Source organism: Podarcis pityusensis, assembly GCF_964106645.2.
Source record: "Podarcis pityusensis genome assembly, chromosome: 3".
Lineage (NCBI taxonomy): Eukaryota > Metazoa > Chordata > Lepidosauria > Squamata > Lacertidae > Podarcis > Podarcis pityusensis.
Window position 1 is genome coordinate 13,384,232 of NC_138026.1, and position 19,819 is coordinate 13,404,050.

The 19,819-nt window shown below is 45.4% G+C and overlaps 1 long non-coding RNA gene across 2 annotated transcripts in view; it reads right to left on the reverse strand.

Moving 5' to 3' along the window:
* Nucleotides 1-6,106: 6,106 nt before the first annotated feature.
* The window catches only part of LOC308473654, a 28,489-nt gene continuing 14,776 nt past the window's right edge, over nucleotides 6,107-19,819 (reverse strand). For both annotated transcript variants that reach the window (XR_013984144.1, XR_013984145.1), the window contains exons 3-4: nucleotides 8,978-9,225; nucleotides 6,107-6,333 (exon numbers count right to left, since the gene is read on the reverse strand). This is a non-coding gene — a long non-coding RNA (uncharacterized lncRNA). The remainder of the gene's footprint in view (nucleotides 6,334-8,977; nucleotides 9,226-19,819) is intronic.

A 19,819-nucleotide genomic window follows, 5' to 3' on the forward strand; every position in this document is an offset into this window, starting at 1 on the left:
GCATTACTACTGAGCTTTCCACATGAAGTATGTGAGACATTATACCACACAGCACACTCATAAGGACTTTTGCTTGCCCCATAGACATATGCTACATGTAACATGCTGAACTGATTAGTGGGAGGTATTTTAACAGGAATAGAGCCAAATTTTAGCCAACAGGTTGGATTCTGTTTCAGCTGCAAGAGCTAATCTTGGAAAATATATTTGGTCTCCCATTTCTCATTTTGCATCGTTGCCCTCTTCCTCCTCTTATCATTGTGTTACGTTGTAATTGAAAGTCATTTGATCCCCACAATAATATTTTTCAGTACATAGACAGTGTTCTGATATGTCTCTTCCTTGTCATATATATAAATATTGCCAGTCGTATTTTATTGATCCTTCTGAGCTCAATTGACAGCCCAAAGTTAACTTTTATAAGTACTATGGGGCTTTTAGATAGCAAGTGCAATGGTAAATGTCAATGGACTGTTCTCAGTGATTACTCTGTGACAATATGCCTATAGGCAAATGTAAACTCCGCCCATGGCTGAGTTGCTGCACTATTCCATCAGCATTGTGATCAGAGACCTCCATTAATGCCTCCTTTGAGCAGTGGCATAGTGTGTGTAGGGGGGGCACTGGGGCGGTTGCCCCGGGCGCAAAATTTTAGGGGTTAAAAATGTCAACACCTGGGGCTGCCTCAAAACTGCTGCGCCCTTCCATCGCTGGGCTCCATTGAAAACGGTTTCTCTGTGCAAACCAGGGAGTGACCTCTCCAGACAATGGAATGACTCTTCTTTTGTTATCTCTGTGGCTGTTATCTCCTGGGTGAGTGATGCGGGTGCCATTAGGCAGTTGAATGTGCATGCATGCTCAGCCCATTTCCCTCACTCCCACTCACCCCATCCACATGGCCCCGGGCACTGACAACCCACACTACGCCACTGCCTTTGAGACTTTCTGAGTTGCAGGTGCCTTTAGAAAAAACAACACAACTCTCTCTGCTTGCTATTTGGCAGGCCATGCTTCCCCTTTTAGGTGTAAAATAGACATACGTGTTGGCACATGCCAGCTTGAGCCTTGCAAAGTCTCTGTTTTAATTTAGGTTGGACATCCAGAGAGCCTGGCTAGTGCCAAATTGTTTCTGCAAGTTGAGGACCCCTCATGACTAGCATCTTACATTGTGTGTTCTCCCCCCTCCTGTGTTGTTATCATTTAAAAGCCCTTGTCAGATGTTTTCATCAGCGGTGTCTGGTGCCTATTGGGATTGATAGAGCTGGATCATAAAGAAGGCTGTTCGCCAAAGAATTGATGCTTTTGAATTATGGTACTGGAGGAGACTCTTGAGAGTCCCATGGACTGCAAGAAGATCAAACCTATCCATTCTGAAGGAAATCAGCCCTGAATGCTCAGTGGCAGGACAGATCCTGAAGCTGAGGCTCCAATACTTTGGCCACCTCATGAGAAGAGAAGACTCCCTGGAAAAGACCCTGATGTTGGGAAAGATGGAGGGCACAAGGAGAAGGGGACGACAGAGGATGAGATGGTTGGACAGTGTTCTCGAAGCTACCAGCATGAGTTTGACCAAACTGTGGGAGGCAGTGAAAGACAGGAGTGCCTGGCGTGCTCTGGTCCATGGGGTCACGAAGAGTCGGACACGACTAAACGACTAAACAACAACAAAGGGTGGAAGGAAAGAAGCCCAGACAGTAGCTGGAGCCAAAGCCAATGGCAGGCAGAACCAAGTTTTGTTCCCATTCTTCCCCATGCTTCAACAGCAGCTGTCCCTATTTTCCAGGGACAGTCCCAGAATTATGAAAGCCACTCCAGCTTCTGATTTGATCCAAGAATGTTCCTACTTTCCCCAACAGTGCCGCTACTGAGCTCGGGGAGGAGGATGAGCTGATGCTTTTCCTGAGCAGCAGTGGCAGCTGCAAGGGAGCATATTGTTGCCTCTCTGTGGCCGCCACTGCAAGCCTCCTCCCTTGGGCACCTCATAGGGGCTGCTGGAGAGCAGGAGAAGAGTGGGAGAGGCTGTCACCCAGCACTGAATGACGCACTGGCTCTGAATTGCAGGCAGAGGACAGGGCAGTCCTGGGTGTGAAGAAAGGGGGAGCTGAGTCGAGTGCAAGGAACCTTTATGGCAGCCTTTCTCAACCTGTGGGTCCCCGGATGTTGTTGAACTACAACTCCCATCAGCCCTAGCTAGCAAGGCCAGAGCTCAGGGATGTTGGGAGTTGCAGTCCAACAATATCTGGGGACCCACAGGTTGAGAACCGTTGCTTTATGGGGGTTTTATGTGTTGTTTGTCCACATCTAATCTTGCCCCTTTAAAAAATTTATTTATTGGAGTGTGTTTATAAAATAAAATCAGGGTCAAGGGGTTTTCTCAGGATGCTGGAAGGTGTGTATGATGAGTCCCGTTGTTGTAAGGTAAAGGACCCCTGGACCGTTAAGTCCAGTCAAAGGTGACTATGGGGTTGCAGCGCTCATTTCTCTTTCAGGCCGAGGGAGCAGGCGTTTGTCCACAGACAGCTTTCCAGGTCATGTGGCCAGCATGACTAAACCGCTTCTGGTGCAATGGAACGCCATGACGGAAACCAGAGCGCACAGAAACGCCGTTTACCTTCCCGCTGCAACTGTACCTATTTATCTACTTGCACTGGTGTGCTTTCAAACTGCTAGGTTGGCAGGAGCTGGGACACAGCAATGGGAGCTCACCCCATCGCGGGGATTTGAACTGCTGACCTTCTGTGGGTGGCGGGCAGAACCAAAAAATAGGGGGTCGGGTGGGCGGAGGGGGTCAGATGGATGGACAGTGAGGAATGTCCCTATTTTCATCTGGGGAATGTTAGAGGGTATGAATGCTATGACTATGAAGTAGGAAGCTGACAGACAATGGTACCCACAGATCTGTTTGTAAGAAATCAGGCTGTGCGGGGGGGGGGGGGTTGTAGGTTGAAGGCACACTGAGGTTGATCAAAGCAGTGGCTTATTTGTGTAAATGGACCAGCCTCCACTGATTTTTGAAGTACATCACCCTGAAAATCCTAACAAGATTGAAATGCATATGTAAATGTTTCAAGTAAGTAAATGTACAATTAGATATATGCAATCAACAATTTTCTAGAACAAAAAAATTGATTCATTGCTAGAACGGAGCACTGCCAAAAGGTGATGTCAGCTTGGAATTTGGGGAGCTGTTTCAGGGAGACCGAACTGTTCCAGGGAAGCAAACATGGCCATTGGTATTTCTGACATAGGTATGGGCTTGTGAGGCAATGCATTCCACCTGCAATAGTCAGAAGGGGAACTCCAAAGTTAGACTTTGCACCTTGCCTAAAACGATTTTGGGAATGCACATACTGTATTATTGGCTCGCACCAAGGCTATGCACATGGAATGCACATTGATTTTAGAGTCAATAATTATTAGGAGGATCTTGGACCCTGATGGAGACATTCCTGGCCAGTGAGGACCCCCCCCCAAAAAAAAACCCCAGCACAGTTGGCCTGTTAGCTATTTACATATGTTCAGGCAGTTGGTCTACACTGTGGATGTCAAACTTCAGAATGCACACACCCTGGTCAATATTTGCTGGGTCTAAAGGCACCAATTTAAACAGTTTTCAATGATAGAGGAGGTGCATTTTTGAAAGCATCCTAATGATTAAAAAAATCCATTGATTTTTCAGGGTATTTACAGTGGTCTTGCTCTCACATAATATTTAACAACCAATATAAAAAAATCTCTCATTACCTAAGAGCAAAAACTTTGCAAAGACACCTGTTCTACCTGTACGGAATGGTCCCTGAGGTTGCTCTTATTCTATGTTGATACATCCTGGTCCAATGTTTCTGCCATTGTGGAGCGGACAGATGCCTGAGCCACTTGAATTTCTGCATTTTTATTACTGTTAAAACCTGGTAAGTACAACTTGTAGGATTGAGCCAAAACTGCTCATAGGTGTTTGGGGGGTTTTCTTGCACATTTTTGAACAGTGTTGAAGAACTCCCAATTTTTAGTGATTTTTCTGTATTTCTTGTCAATATATTTACTTATTTTAATTGCCCACATGCACTCTCATTCTTTCACTTGCCCTTAGTGAATTGGCCAAGCAGCCAAATCGATCGGGTGGGAATAAAATTCTGATGCCATTCGCTGTGTAAACCTTGGATTAGTATGATCATCCACACGACTAAGCCATGAAACATCTTCCTGAGTTGCCTGCAGTGATATCATCATGTTGTCAAATCTGACTGCCTATGTAGCTTATTCACTATGTGATCCCTGATTGTCTGGGATCATCCATATGGTTAATCTAAAGGCGGAAGAAGCCACCTCCAAACAATGGCATAAATGAGGCTCAAGAAAAGTGAATATTCACAAATTTCCATGCATTCTAGAAAAAGTATTTAGCTCACCAACATCTTTAATTCACTTTCTGGAAAACTGAAACACAACTCTATCTAGTGCACCTTTAGAGACAACCAATCAAGTTTGGATCCAGAAACGTGTGGCAAATCCAAAACATCCATGTCATAGGATTCTTCAGCCCCATTGAGGTTAAGGGGCTTTTCAAAAAGAGTTGAAATTAACCCCAGAAGATCCACGCCTGCGAACCTAACAGTATATTTTTGTTCTTAATCCTATAAAGAAAATGAAAAACAATAAAAATGGCATGGGAAACAACCCTTGATTTGGCAAAACATCATCATCATCATCATCATCATCATCATCATAAATTTATACTCCACTCGTCTGGCTGGGTTTCCCCAGCCATTCTGGGCAGCTCCCAACAGAATATTAAAAACACGATAAAACATCAAACATTAAAAACTTCCCTAAGCTGGGCTGCCTTCAGATGTTTTCTAAAAGTCAGACAGTTGTTTATTTCCTTGACATCTGAAGGGAGGGTATTCCACAGGGCAGGTGCCACTACCGAGAAGGGCCTCTGCCTGGTTCCCTGTAGCCTCACTTCTCGCTGGGAGGGAACCGCCAGAAGGCCCTCGGAGCTGGACCTCAGGGTGAATGATAGGGGTGAAGATGCTCTTTCAGGTATACTGGACCAAGGCCGTTGAGGGCTTTAAAGGTGAGCACCAACAGGGCAGGGTTGGCAGGGGGTTGGACTCGATGGCCCTTGTGGTCTCTTCCAACTCTATGATTCTATGATTCTATGAACACTTTGAATTGTGCTCGGAAACATACTGGGAGCCAATGCAGGTCTTTCAGGAGCAGTGTTATATGGTCTTGGTGGCCTCTCCCAGTCACCAGTCTAGCTGCCGCATTCTGGATTAGTTGTAGTTTCCGGGTCACCTTCAAAGGTAACCCCATGTAGAGCATGTTGCAGTAGTCCAAGCGGGAGATAACTAGAGCATGCACCACTCTGGCAAGACAGTCTGCAGGCAGATAGGGTCTCAGTCTGCGTACTAGATAGAGCTGGCAGACAGCTGCCCTGGACACAGAATTGTTAGCAGGAGGTTAAAGAAGATTATTACAGCCCATTGAAATCATTGCTCTGTGCTGTCTCTCCAAATGGCAGCATTCAAGATATCTTGAACTGCAGCTTCCATCAGCCCCAGTTGGCATGGCCAGTGGTCAGGGTTGATGCAAGTTAGAAACAGCATCTAAGAAGCACCATGAAGGGGAATGCTGGCTCAATGAAAGAACACATGCTTTGAGTCCATTAAGGCCATATTATAGATCTCTGACAGAAGACCTGAGAATTCCTGTCTTAGAGAGCTGCTGCAGAGTAGACAACACAGAGTTTGTGCCACTAGCGGTCTGACTCAGTTTAAGGCAAGCACTTGGGTTAATTCCTATATTCATCATGGATTTTATATGGATACATTTTCTTTCTTTCTTTCTTTCTTTCTTTCTTTCTTTCTTTCTTTCTTTCTTTCTTTCTTGTGAATATTGATGGAGATGACTGCCATAAAATGTTATAGGCCTTTGATGTTTCTAATAGAGGATGCAAATGCTTAACAGATGAAAATTATGTTGCTAATAAGAAAATAACCATGAAATGCAGAAATACAATTAGAAAAACTTGTAAGGAGAGCTGAAATATCCAAGACACTTAGTGCTGAAGACGAAGGGGGAGAAAAGAGGCAAAGCATCCTTTGAAGTATGTAAATATTATTTCATTGATCTGCTGTGGGATTATTTTTTTCCAGGCCCATATTTCAACGTATATTGGCAAGGATGAAAGATCCTGTGCAGCATGAATTGTTGCAAATATCTGAAAGCTGAGCGGATGTTTTTTTTCCTAATGAGAAACATGGAATGCACAAAGCAAATAAGTAATCTTCCTCTCAGCTTCTTAGGTTCACGGAATGCACTGTAGAGCTACAACAAACGAAAGAAAACAAATAATTAGCTTATGGAACTCTCTTCCACAAGGTGTGGCAACTTAGCTGGTTTGAAGGGTGAGTAGATAAATCCATGGAGGGTGTGTCTTGGTTTAAGCACATTTGCTTTTTGCTCCATTTCCTGATGTCCACCGGGGCCCACTGGGAACAACCTGGCACTTTGTTTGACCACCCAGAAATGATCCTTTCTCCCCACCAGACCTCAATCTTAATATAATCTGAACATGCTCCACTCTGTTGGGGAACTACCAAGTGCTACTCAAGATCTCCCAGAGTCCACCCCTTGAATGTCACCCAGAGCCTTGAGAGACTTGGCAACCTTATGCAGAGTGACAAAAGTACATACCCTCCAACATTTCTCCAAAGGCGTCTCATTCCATAATGATAATTTTACTATTTATACCCTACACATCTTACTGCGTTGCCCCAGCCATTCTGGGCATCTACCAAGATATATAAAAACAAAATAGAACATTAAACATTAAAAAAAACCTTCCTTATACAGGATTGCCTTCAGACGGCTCGGGGGTTGGATAATTCCATACCCTCCAACATTTCTCCAATGAGAATAGAGACATCCTAAGGAAAAGTGGACACAGGTGGCGCTGTGGGTTAAACCACAGAGCCTAGGACTTGCTGATCAGAAGGTCAGCAGTTCAAACCCCCGCGACGGGGTGAGCTCCCGTTGCTCAGTCCCTGCTCCTGCCAACCTAGCAGTTTGAAGGAACGTCAAAGTGCAAGTAGATAAATAGGTACCTCTCCGGTGGGAAGGTAAACGGCATTTCCGTGCTCTGCTCTGGTTCGCCAGAAGCGGCTTAGTCATGCTGGCCACATGACCCGGAAGCTGTACGCCGGCAGCCTCGGCCAATAAAGCGAGATGAGCGCCTCAACCCCAAAGTCGGCCACAACTGAACCTAATGGTCAGAGGTCCCTTTACCTTTACCTTTAAGGAAAAGTGGGACATTCCAGGATCAAATCAGAAATCGGGATGGCTTCTCTAAATCAGGGACATCCTTGGAAAATAGGGACACTTGGAAGGTCTGAAAGCATGGAGGTCCAGGCTGCATCTTGTTGTCCTGTGGTGTGGATATCCCTTATAGGATAGGGGTGGTGGACCCAGAGGCGGAGCAAGCCAATCGGGCGCCTGGGGCAGCGCGTGTACCTCCAAGGAGTCTGCCTGCCTCCTCCCACTCAGCTGCCCTACAGTTGAGGGGGAGGCGGCGGGCAGACCATTTGGGGCAGCGCTGAGCCTGTGGGCGCCTAAGCCACCATGTCACTCCCAGGAGAGACGTGTGGCTCGGGCACACTGCAGGCTCTGTGGTGGCTGCCACCCGGCATTCTGTCACCCCCCTCAGTGGTGACACACGGGGTGAACCACCCCCACTGCCCTCACCCTCTCTGCCCCCACCCCTGGGCGGACCTCCTTCTTCTGTCAAGGGCTGCATGCCCTTCAGAGTAATCTCTTAGGGGCCACATGCCTATGGCGAGTGATTGTGGCGAGTCCAATGTGGGTGGCGCTATGGGGCTGCCCCCTCACCTTTCAAGGGGTGGATTTAGGGCTGTGCAAGCAGTGCACATGCTCTGCACACTGAGCAGAGGGGGCGCCATCTCAAAGAATGGTAGGCAAGGCACTGGGCTTTGGGACGGAGGCTTGATTGCAGCATCTTCATGTTGGGAATTCCATTCCACCCTTGCTGCAGATATGTGGGATTGTAACATGTCACATGTTGGTTTACATTCCAACACAGATTGCTGGAGTCCCGTGAGTGGAACATCCACTCTGTATTGCTTTTCTTTTCTCTCTCTCCAAGAAGAGTGACAAGGAGAGAGGCCATGTTTTTCTTTGTCCTGATTTATGTATAATAAAAGGTAGTTTAGTATAGTATCCATGCCTCGGGGCTGATCTGTATTGTTTACTCTGCTGAGTAATGTTTGCTCTTATTTTTTTGCTCATTTTTTTGCTTATTTGCTCAACCAACTAACTGACTGACCAACCAACCAACCAACCAACCAACCAACTGAATTACCAACCAACCAACCGCCCAACCAACCAACCGACCAACCACCCACCCGCCTGCCCAACCAACCAACCGACCAACAAACTGAATGACCAACCAATCGACCAACCAACCAACCAAATGACCAACCAACTGACTGACCAACCAACCGACCAACCAAACTACCAACCAACTGAATGACCAACCAACCTACTGACCGATCGACTAACCGACCGACCGACCGACCAACCAACCAACCAAGAAGAAACACACCAACCGCTCCGTTTCCGTGCGCTGCTCTGGTTCGCCAGAAGTGGGTTAGTCATGCTGCCCACATGACCCAGAAGCTGTATGCCAGCTCCCTTGGCCAGTAAAGCGAGATGAACGCCGCAACCCCAGAGTCGGTCACAACTGGACCCAATGGTCAGGGTTCGCTTTTTACAAGACCACCACATATGATAAAAAGAACCTTCTTTCTCTTTACATTTCCATCAGTTCCCAGGATTCTTTGGCGGGGGGACGAGAACTGTTAAAATGCTACAAAGGTACTTTAAATGTGTGGTTATGGATGTGATCTATGACTTCCACATCTCTCTGTGAGACCCTTTCTGCTTTCCTACTTACCTAACTAGCAGTCGGCTGGTAGAGAGACTGGTTATTGTTTCCAGAGGTCTGAACGGATTGCTCGAAGAGGATTCCCTTTCCACAACTCTCCTCTCCATTGCAGTTTTGTCTTGTTTTAAACTCCATTTCCCTCCAAACCACCATTCTTCTCTCCCTCCAGGCTTCCCGCACCCACATGAAATCAGGATGAGGGCTGCTAAATTTCTTTGTTTTTTTGCTTCGTGTAAATATTTAGCAACCACACTTTCCTAAAAGAAAAATAAAATAAAATAAGGTGATGTACAACATAAAAACACATGAACAGCAAAAACATTAAAAAAAAACCCTAGTCGGTTAAAAAAAGAAAGACAGAGAAAACGTTCGCAACCCAAAGGCCTGCCTGAACAGTGCAGTTTGGAAAAGAGGTCCGAAAGAAAGCAAGGAGCTTTCCTGCCAAACCTCTAGTGGCAAGGAGTTCCACAGGGCAGGGACTGCCACACTAAAGGCCGCAGGTGGCACAACTTTTTCTGTCGGAAGCAATGCATTGGTGTAAACACAACATACAGTAACAAATGGTGCGGTACGGCTGTGACATTTACCCGACCTCACTGTGGTAGAATTGCTACTGCATACTGGGATGGAGAAGGGCAATAGGGGAGGCAGCATGGCGCAAATACAGCAGCAGAGCTGGCATGTTTGCACCATGCAGAACTCACCACTGCTTCACCCCTCTCTATTGTTTAGGGGTTTTTGTTGGAGGTTGTTGCTATTTTTGACATTATTTTGTATCTTTATTCTAGACCTTATTAGGATTTATTTGGAAATGGTCTAATTTGGTCCAATTTGTACTTTTTGATGTCTCATTTACAGTGGTACCTTGGGTTACATACGCTTCAGGTTACAGACTCCGCTAACCCAGAAATAGTACCTCGGGTTAAGAACTTTGCTTCAGGATGAGAACAGAAATCGTGCTCCGGCGGCGCAGCAGCAGCAGGAGGCCCCTAAAGTGGTGCTTCAGGTTAAGAACAGTTTCAGGTTAAGTACGGACCTCCGGAATGAATTAAGTACTTAACCTGACGTACCACTGTATAGTTTTATACTTTTGTTACGTTTGTAATTATGTGATATTTTCATGTTGTATGCTGCCTTGAGCATGGTTTTAACCAGTGCTTTTTTTCCCCTGCGGTGACTATGGCGCTCATCTTGCTTTCAGGCTGAGGGAGCCGGCGTTGTCCGCAGACAGCTTTCTGAGTCATGTGGCCAGCATGACTAAACCACTTCTGGTGCAATGGAATGCCATGACGGAAACCAGAGTGCACAGAAATGCCGTTTACCTTCCTTCTGCAGCAGTACCTATTTATCTACTTGCACTGGTGTGCTTTAGAACTCCTAGGTTGGCAGGAGCTGCGACAGAGCAATGGGAGCTCACCACATCATGGGGATTCAAACCACTGACCTTCTGATAGGCAAGCCCAAGGGGCTCAATGGTTTAGACCACAGCGCCACCTGCGTCCCATACTTTTCTGGGGTACACAGTCCCGACACCTCCCCCTCCCCCATATTAAAAGTTTGGCACTTGCTGTTACAACTTCATGGTGAGTAAAGGTAAAGGGACCCCTGGTCATCTCACTTTATTGGCCGAGGGAGCCGGCATACAGCTTCTGGGTCATGTGGCCACCATGACTAAGCCACTTCTGGTGAACCAGAGCAGCACACAGAAACACCGTTTACCTTTCCGCTGGAGCAGTACCTATTTATCTTCTTGCACTTCGTGCTTTCGAACTGCTAGGTTGGCAGGAGCAGGGACCGAGCAACGGGAGCTCACCCTGTCGTGGGGATTCGAACCACCGACCTTCTGATTGGCAAGTCCTAGGCTCTGGTTTAACCCATAGTGCCATCCACGTCCCTTCATGGTGAGTACTGGCACCTTTTTTTCTTTAAAAAAAGCACTGGTTTTAACTTTGGAAAGCGGCATACAAATATAATGATGCATGTATCCCAGTACGCAGCAGCTACTCATCTGGAAGGAGGTCACATAGGAAAATAGGTGTGTCCCTTATTTTCCAGGGACAGTCACGGATTTACAGAAGAAGTCCCAGTTTCTGATTTGATCCTGGAATGTCCCACTTTTCCTTAGGACGTCCCTATTTTCATCAGAGAAATGTTGGAGGCTATGGAGTTATGTGACCCCAGAGCTAAGGAGATAAGCAACGATACAACCTTTAGAAGACACCTGAAGGCAGCCTGTATAGGGAAGTTGTTTAATGTTTAATGTTTTATTATGCTTTTATATATGGTGGAAGTTGCCCAGTGTGGCTGGGGCAACCCAGTCAAATGTGCAGGGTATTATTATTGTTATTGTTATTATTGATGTCCCTATTTTCATTGGAGAAATGTTGGCAGGTTGTCTGTGTTTTCCTGGACCATGGGTATTTATTTTCATGGCTTTGTTTTTATTGAATTTTCACAGAAAAAAACCCTGCAGCAGACACTTTTGGGGGAGTAAAACAAAAATAAATTGGATTTCAAATCCCTCTAACTTGGGTATTTATTTTGTTTCATTATCAGGCCAATTAGAATGTTGACAGAAGAAAGCAGTTTGTCATCGCTCCCCCTCTCCCCCCCGCAGCAGCCCAAGTCTAGAGCAAAGTTTAGAGGCTAAAGAGACTCAGCTATAACAAGAGGGGAAGTCACAAATGAGGGTTTCATTAGACGCATGCCGCCCTCCGCTCCCACAGGTCTGAACAGGTGTAACATCAATCAGAGTGCACAGCCCTGGCCGCAGAACCTCTGAAGGTTTTCTGGCATTCTCTCTCTCTTTCTCTGGCTTCTCTGTTCAGGGTCAATAGCTGAGTGTCCAGGAAAAAGGCCACTTCTGGAAAGATCTCCTGCCTTTGAACATCCGCTTTCATGTTAATGATGACAGCCTCACGATGACAACCTGGAAGAGCCTGTATGTGACGCACAGCTCTGACATTAGCTGTGAACGCCGTAAACCCAGAAGTAAATAGTTCGGTTTTCAAACTTGCCTTGGAAGTCAAACGTGCCACGTGGCTTCTATATTGAGTTTTCCATAAGGAGTTTTCCATTTTGAGGCTTCCGTGCTGAATTTCGGTTTTTGAATGCTTAGGCACTCGAATGGTCTTTCGGAACGGATTACGTTCGAAAACCGAGGTACCACTGTATCAAAGACACAACAAAACACCAACCATTGAAAACTTCCCCATACAGAGTTGCCTTCAGATGCCTTCTAAAAGTCATATAGTTTTTTATCTCCTTGACATCTAATGGGAGGGTGTTCCACAAGGTGGGTGCCACTGCTGAGAAGGCCCCCTGCCTCGTTCCTTGCAACTTCACTTCTCTCAGTGAGTGAACTGTCAGAAAGTCCTTGGAGCTGGACCTTGGTGTCTGGGCTGAACGATGGGGGTAGAGATGCTCCTTCAGGTATACAGGGCCGAGGCTGTTTAGGGATTTGATCCCATATCTGTGAGGGGGAGAATAGCTTTCAGTTGTGGAAGGGGCAGCCTTCTGTTGTGGAGAAGGATAGAAAATATTATAGTAACTCAGATTGAAAGAGAGCTTGATAGCTTTGCCCCAAGCCTGGAGTTCATTGTTGGGTGGGTGTGTCGCATCGGTCTGTCTCTCCTTCCACCTCCTTCTCTTATGTATAATAACACCATGGGTGGTCTCTCTCTTCGCTCAGCCTCCCTGCCTGAAATCTGGCTGTCTCTGTAGCTAGCTAGCTGTAACTCAAGCACCTGCATGCCAGACATCATGGCTGGCTCAATATGTACAGAACCTCAGCAGATCTGACTTCCAGAAGATGAGACAACCCTCCCTTCAGACAGAATTCTGCCAAAAGAGACTAAAGCGCAACTGGGTTGCCTGTGTGGAAAGCAAAAAAGCAAAAATGAATGAGAGAGATGAGCTGTTGCTGTTCATATTTCTCAAGCAGGACAAACATGGTAGCTTCCCCAGTTCCAAGTTTAAAGCTCTTCGCTTTGCTTACTAGGCTCTGGGAGGCTCCTGGAACATCTTAATTGCCCTTGCCTTTAATACATTTCATTTGCACGATCGCAGCTGGCTGGCCGCCAAGTGCAGAAATCTGTGGTCGTGCAAGTTAAATGTGCACAAGTTGTGAGTCGACGGCACGTATTTTTGAGCTGGAGCACTGCTTGCTGAATTCAGAAAAGTGCAAATTTGGAAAGATTCTGCATGATTCTGTGGTGATGATTTTTTGGTTCATGCATCAGTCCAGGAAATGCAGAGTAGGTAGGTTTGTACTAAACAGCCAACTCAATCAAATCTCTACTCAAAATATCCTTTCTCTGGCTGATACACAATGTATGGGATCTGTTGGTTGCCAAAATGGGCTCTGAGAAGTATGGATTCTCATACTCATCAACTCTCCCACTTTTAGCAGGATGTCCTGGAATTACAGAGCCCCCCTGGCTTCTTATTGGATCCTGGGATGTCCTGTTTGGGCTCCCGTGAGAGCGCAGCCCCCAAAGACGCCGGTTTCGGGGGGCTGTGCTCTCATGCAAGTCACGTGACTCATGCAGGGCCCAAAAGACCCGCATCCCAATTTTATCTGTGGGTGGTTGGAGGTTTTGGATTCTTAAAATACTGCTCAGCCAATGCTTGCCATTGGTTTTGATATGGAAGACCAGCTCAGATATGAATCACTTCACAGCAGTGAAACTCACTGAGGCAGCAGCAGTCTCAGGCAAGTTGGCATCAGTCAGGCTAACCTACCTCACAAGGTTGTTTTTTGAAGCTAAAATGCTGTTCAAAGCAGCTCCCCAGAGAAGGGTGTGTGTTGGGGGTGGGGATGATAATGTAGTAAAGCAAATACAGTGGTACCTCAGTTTTCGAGCATCTCAGATGTTGAGTGTTTCAGTTTTCAGATGCCGAAAACCCAGAAGCAAATGCTTCCATTTTTGAACACGCCTCAGAAGTCAAACGGTTTCTGCTGTGTTTTCGCCCAATTTTCTCCATTGACTTTGCAGACCACCCTTTGCGCCTCGGTTGTCAAACGCTTCGGAAGTCAAATGGTCTTCCAGAACAGTTCGGCAACTGAGGTACCACTCTACTGGTAAACAATAAGTCGGTTACAGAGCGAATGTAGAACTTGTTACTTTTAAGTGAAGGAAGACCATAAGGACTAAAGAACTATTTTCTTCTCTCTCCCACAGTCCCCTCCTGTCAACCCCCCTCCCTTTCACCTCTCAGGCTAAGTGAGCAGTCTTGTTTGTGAGATGGGCTTTCCCAAATTCTCACAGCTCTAATCTGGATACCATTTAGTGTGACAGGCTCCTTCCCGGGTTCCCACAGCTGGTTAGTGTTTTGAATTCCTGGCTCATGAACTCATATCAGGCTACATGGGCTAATGCTCAGAGCGCAACCTAGGGCTGATATCTTTGATGACAGAGTAATGGAGGAAGCTCTGGTGCTTTCGCTGTGTTTATAAATCTGCTGCCATTTGTGTGCTGGTCTTCAGATTTTGGTGGAGACATGGCAGATTGTCCATAATACATCGTGGAAGCAGTTAAAGCATCAACAGAGGTGCAAATAAAGTGATTAAATATAGTTGGTGAAAGGCCAATAGAATATTCTGCCATCATTAGTTCCCCCCCCCTCAAGATCAAGTGTGATATCCACTGTAGGCAAGACTCACACACACACCCTCAGTTCTTCCATCTGCAATATGGAGGAAAATAATACTGCTATTTCTTACAGGGTTGTTGTAAGGATTACAACCAGCTAAAATGCGCTGAACTCTTGAAAGGGCTAAAGAAATGTTGTCATATGATACTCAGTCCATAATGTACACAAAAGGAAAACGTGTGTGTGTGTGTGTGTGTGTGATCAACTAACACATGGTTATTGCAGAAATTTCCACTGTGGGTGTTTATTTTGGTTTGACTGTGCACTTTTTAATTATGTGTGCTGATACTTTTGTATTTGGTTCCATATTTGTAAATCGCTCAGAAGCCACTTTAAGTGCCGTATTAATCACCACCACCATAATAGTAATAAATAATCAGTATATAATAGATGATAATCAGAACAATAATCAGAGTAACAGTAATACAGTTGTACCTTGGAAGTTGAAAGGAATCCATTCTTGAAGTCCGTTTGACTTCCAAAACGTTTGAAAACTAAATCACGGCTTCTGACTGGCTGCAGGAAGCTCCTGCAGCCAATCAGAAGCCATGGAAGCCCCGTCAGATGCTCGGGTTCCAAAAGAACATTCACAAACTGAACCAATCACTTTTGGGTTTGCGGTGTTTGGGATCCAAGGTACGACTGTAAATAGATTTGTAGTCCCATATCAGACTGAAGATGATAAGCCATTAGGGTTATAGAAACTTGAGGAACAAATGTGCTTCAGAACTACCTGCAGAAAGCAGACCATCAGTCAGTCATGTTTTGCTCAGTCCTTGCCACTGCTTCATGAGATAACTTATCTAATTCACACTTAGTCAACCCCAAACCCAGCCACCCTTCAGAAATTGCACTTCTCCAGTTTTTGCCTTGCAACTCGTCATCCAGGTAATGTGTATGAAAACACATACGGTATACAAAAAAAGGCATCATCATGGGGAAATCACTGTCCAGAAACGTGTATATTGAGAGAAATCCACACTAAAATGCTGAAGAATTTTCATGAGGACTTTTTTTTTTTTAAAATGACATGGAAATTTGGAGAACTGAACGTAAGTTTGGGGGGGGGGGAGATGAGAAACTGAGCATTGACAGATTCACCCACCTCCAGCCATAAATGAGCCACTCTTTCTTTACGTAACGGTAGCTTCCGGGAGAGCTCTCCCTTGTGTGGGTGAAGGAAGCAAACCCACTGGTGTCCAAAAGCACAACCCAAATTGTGTCTGCTCATAAGTAAGTCCTACTGAAGTCAGTTGGGCTTACTCCTAAGTAAGTGAGGCTGGGACTGAAGCCTTACCATCAAGGCACCTTTTATCATATGTGGTGGAAGTGCAAGGTAATAAAAGCATTCTGGGAAATGATATATAATGAATTTTTAAAAAGTTTAAATTAACTTTTATTAAAAAGCCAAACAACAAAACAACAACAACAACACCAGAGGCTTTTCTATTAGGAATTGTAGGTGTAGATATTCCAAGGGAGCAGAAAATACTTTTTATGTATGCGATGACAGCTGCATGGATGCTATTAGGCCAGAGATGGAAAGAAGATAAAGTCCCTAACAGAGAAGAATGGCAAATTAAACTGTTGGACTATGCCAAAATGGCAAAACTGACCGGAAAGCTCAGGAACCAAGACCAAAACATTAACAAAGAATGGGGAAAATTGTGATTTATCTTGGAGGCCACTGTAAGCAGATGAAAACACCAGCAGGATTGCAATAACACTTGTGCTACGGAGACAATGGAGTTATATAAAATATAGATTATTGGAAAAGATACAGTAGAAAATGTTTAACAAAAGGACCCATGGAGGAGAAGGTGGGAAGTCCAGAGATTTGATGGAATCTTTTAACTGTTGAGATGTGTGATTGTATTGTTATAATTTTTTATTTGTAAAATCAAATAAAATTATTTTTTTAAAAAAGAAGAAGTCTTACCATCCATTTACCACCCTTCCCACTTGCATTTATAATATGCGGATGGAAGCATGTGTGCTCAGGTTGTGCCCCAAAATAATTTTATTTGGATAGCCCCAGTGATTTTTTCCTGGGGGGACGCAGGGGGACGCATACCCCCCAACATTTCGTCAATCTAAGTTTGGCCTCATCGAGGATCAGTATCTCAATATGAGTAGGAAAATGAGAGTACCCCTAAAGCGTGTTCTCACTAATAGAGAGCACGTGTTGCGGTGGAGTCTAGCAGGCCGCCCCACTGTCGCTGGGCTGATCTGTTTGGATGGCCACAGGCTGTGATTGGGTACTGGTGTTTCTGGGGAGATTTTGATGTTGCCAATTTGTGGGTTGGGCTCAAAGGTTTTAAATACAGGACACACAGCTTTGAGCATCCTCTTTTGCTGTGTGCATTGGATTACCCGCCCACCCTCCCTGAAATGGGGATTTTGCGCTTGACCTTGCTATGCCTGTCATGGGGTCGTCTGCTTTGGGGCAGGTGCCTGGCAGGAATTTTGTCCATTTGGCTGATTGGCTGGAGCCATTTGGTTTTTGCCTACTGTGTAGCAAATTGCCACAACTTGTAAGGTTTGCAGTTAGGCACTGGTTAAAAAATTGGTTGGTGGAGGGGTAAGTGCCTACCCCTCCAATGCTGGTGCTGCAAGGGAATTCCGTTAAAGGAATCCAGGGGCTTGCCATGCTTTCGTCCAAGTCCCTGGCATCGGGCTTGGGCCTCGCAAGGCCTCTGGGAGCATGCGGGGAGAGGTAAGGGTCTGGTGCCCAGCTTCATTTCTCCCCGATATTGTTTTCCCTGACTGGCTTCCACTGGAATCCGGAAGTCAGTTCTGTCACTGGGTGGGGGGACAGATAGTCATAACCAATGCCTAAGCAACCACTCACAGTTATGTATTTAAATAAATGTATTTAAATTATGCCAAAAACCTTAAACAAAAATTATGTGTGATGTGTGAGTTATTGGGGTGGCTTGGGAACCTCAACATGCAAACATTTTTTTTAGGGAAAAAGCACCGGACAGCCCCGCACCTTTGTCTTTTAGCATTTGGACAATGCTGGCCTAAGCAGTCTAAACCCCTCTGTGCTTCTGTTGAGGAGCTGCTCTGTCACCATTCATCTTCCAGATTGGTTACAACTAACCGGAGCCGGTTCCACTGCTGGTCTCCGTTCAGGAAACATCCAAGTCTTTAAGAAACATGGGAGAGCAAATGTTTACTGACCGTGTAATTAATATGATGATTTGCTCTGTCTATTGGCCCTTAGCACTGCATTTCCTGTGAAAGTGGTAGAAAGCTTCCCCCTTTTTCTCTCTCCCCCCCTTTTTTTGAAAAGCAAGCTGCTATTTTACTTTGACGAACAAGTCATCTTCCAAATGAACAAATGATCTATTAGAAGCTGAACAGAGTATTCCCATGGGAATAGGCATTTTGCTCCTTTTTTACAGCTAATTTCTTTCATACGGCAGGTTCCCAGACACATCAAATGCCTCACATGTTAAGCTGTTAGTCAAGATTTATAGGCTCTGTGAGCGTAAGTCAATGTTAAATCGTTCTGATAACATGAGGGCTGGCAGGCAAACTTATTCTCAGGGATTTTCATTTTCATTATTTTTTTTTAAGAGGGAGGGAGGGAGGGAGGCTGAGATCAAGTCGGAGTATCTGAAGTGTTTCCTTGACATAAGAAATGCCTTTCTTTTGGCCCATCCTTCCTATGTCTACTTGCTTCATTGGAGACTTCAGCGCTGAGATGTTCTAAGCCTGACAAGCTACAAACCGCTGCGGAAAAGTACAGTGCTGTAAAATTGCTAGTTATGATCACAATATTAAAATGTCCAGTAGCTGGCCTATATACCCTACATAATGTGACAAGGCTGCCAAAAACATTTATTTTGCTACCTGAGGAAAAAGGTAAGATGGCGTCACCTCCACTTCCTCCAATCAGTGGTGTACAAAAGATGGTAAGCCCATAACCTCCAATATTTCTCCAGTGAAAATAGGGATGTCTTTTTCAATAATACTACTACAGTCATACCTTGATTGACGAACGCCTTGCAACTCGAACGTTTTGGCTCCCAAACGCTGCAAACCCAGAAGTGAGTGTTCCGGTTTTTGAACGTTCTTTTAGAAGCCAAACGTCCGACAAGGCTTCCGTGGCTTCCGATTGGCTGCAGGAGCTTCCTGCAGCCAATCAGAAGCTGCACCTTGGTTTGTGAACATTTTGGAAGTCAAACAGACTTTCAGAATAGATTCCATTCGACTTCTGAGGTACCCCTGTACTACTAATCAGCCTCGGTCCTGCATACCTGAAGGAGTGTCTCCACCCCCATCATTCAGCCCGGACACTGAGATCCAGCGCCAAGGGCCTTCTGGCGGTTCCCTCTCTGCGAGAAGTGAGGCTACAGGGAACCAGGCAGAGGGCCTTATTGGTAGTGGCACCCGTCCCATGGAACACCCTCCCTTCAGATGTCAAGGAAATAAGCAGCTATCCTATTTTTAAAAGACATCTGAAGACAGCCCTGTTTAGGGATGTTTTTAATATTTAGTGCTGTATTGTTTTTAACACTGGATTGGGAGCTGCCCAGAGTGGCTGGGGAAACTCAGCCAGATGGGCAGGGTATAAATTATTATTATTATTATTATTATTATTATTATTATTATTATTATTATTATGTTACTGGGTTGACCCAGCCACTCTGGGCAGCTTCCAACATATATAAACCTTTAAAAAACTTCTGTATACAGGGCTACCTTCAGAGGTCTTTTAAAGGCTGTATATTTACTTATCTCCTTGGCTTGGGGGGGTGGAATAAGTCCACACCCTCCAACATTTCTCCGATGAAAATAGGGACGTCCTAAGGAAACGCAGGACATTGCGAGATCAAATCAGAAACCAGGATGGCTTCTGTAAATATGGGGCTGTCCCTGGAAAATAGGGACACTTGGTCTGTAAGCCTAGCAGTTGAATGCTACTTCAACACTGGTAATGGGAGAGCCTCCTCCATTGCAGCTAAGGGCAGCATGCTGGTCTGGGGGCTACAGAATAGGCTGTGTGACATATTCTGTGTGCTCCCTGGCCCTCAGCACCTGCTGCCTGAGATGGCTTCTTCCCACTGCCTAATGACAGGGCCGGCCTTGATAAATATATATGGGCGTAGGACTACTCTAAATAATACACTGTAGGCATTTTAAAAATTATAAATTGGATTATATAATCAACTGGAAAAGGTAGTA